General features: G+C 57.4%; 1 protein-coding gene across 1 annotated transcript in view; it reads right to left on the bottom strand.

The window, feature by feature from the left end:
* The window catches only part of HRH3 (histamine receptor H3), a 12,557-nt gene that overhangs the window by 3,148 nt on the left and 7,937 nt on the right, over window positions 1-1,472 (bottom strand).

The following is a 1,472-nucleotide window of genomic DNA, read 5'->3' as shown; positions in this document are numbered from 1 at the left end:
CTCCGGCCCCCGGCACCCTCAGTACCCCCCGAGCGGCCCCGGAACCCCCAGAGCATCCCTAAATCCGCCCAAGCGTCTCTGCGTGCCACGAGAGCAGCCCTGAGCATCTGCACAATCCCACGTAGCTTCTCAGCCCGGGAGCATCTTTGTACTACCCAGAGCATCCCTTCGTTCCTCCAGGGCATCCCTGAGAATCCACACATTCCCCTCTCAATCTGGTAGCATTTTTGCATTACTCCGGAGCATCCCCCCAGAGCATCTACTCCCATTCCCCTTCCCTTCTCAACCCTGGAGCATCACTGCATTACCTCGAAGAATCCTTGCCACCCCCTAGAACATCTCTACATCCCTCTTTCCCCTCTCAACTCAGAAGCATTCTTGTGTTCTCCCACAGCATCTTTGCATGCTGCACAGCAACATTCCTGCATCTCTCCAAAGCGTCCACCATGAGTTTATTGCTCCTGTGGGGTTTGTGCCTTAATGAACAGAAGTGAGGTCAGAACTTTATTTGCCTTTTAATCAGACAGGAGGGCTCCCTGGGCAGGCGGAACACAGAGGATGATGATCTTGCCTCTGCTCCTCATGGGCAGCAGGAGGGAGAGGTAAAGCTGCCAGGGTGCAGGCAATTCTCAGTCTGCCAAGGAGTCCTTGGGGCCCCCAGCCCCAGGAAGATGATTAGCTCTTCTTTCTTCCACCACTTGTTCACCCTTCACAGCTAAAGAGAATAACTTCTGTCTGAGGACTTGTTTCAGCTGGTGGTTCTGCAGCATGAAGTCACCTACCACTGCACAACCCCTGTGCACGGTGCCTGCTGCAGGTGGCAGGACAGAAAACATCCCCACAGGCATTGTCCCAGGGGCAGGATCAGTTCTGCTATCGCCACCTCTGGAGAGCAGCACGGGGATGTGCAGAGCAGCAGCTGCAAACACAGAGAAGGGGACAGGCTGGAGACCCTGACCGGGCACCCTTCTGTCAGGGGAATTCGAGAAACAGAGAGATAAGCAAAGCAAGAAAACTGTGCAAACCCAGAAACAAGCCTGTAGTTAAGGCCCAGGGGGTCTGCCATCTTCTGATTGCTCCAAAAGCTATTTTCACCTCAGGAACTACTACAGCCTCACCGAATTCCTCTTCGAACAAGCAGCCACAGCCTCTGCCCTGCCGGATCCTGCTGGGAGAGCTCTGCAATCGCTGGAAATCCTTTGCAGCCGGCAGAGCCGAGCACTGAGAGCACTTCTCAGCACTCCGGCAGGGTGTGGCCCTTGTGGCACCCACCAAAGGATGCCCTCAGCCGGAGCCAGCCTCATCCTGTCCTGTCCCAGCCCTGGGACAGCGCGCTGGCTCCGCGCTCGGAGCCGGGCTTGCCTTTCCCAGCTGCGCGCACACTGAGCCGGCAGCTGCCCGCACGTGTGTCCCCCTCCCTCCTCGGGGACACAAGTGTCCCCAGGCCGGTGTTCCGTGGATGGCCGAGGCTC

The sequence above is a fragment of the Geospiza fortis genome, unplaced genomic scaffold, assembly GCF_000277835.1.
Source record: "Geospiza fortis unplaced genomic scaffold, GeoFor_1.0 scaffold361, whole genome shotgun sequence".
Lineage (NCBI taxonomy): Eukaryota > Metazoa > Chordata > Aves > Passeriformes > Thraupidae > Geospiza > Geospiza fortis.
This window is presented reverse-complemented; position numbering and strand designations above follow the sequence as displayed.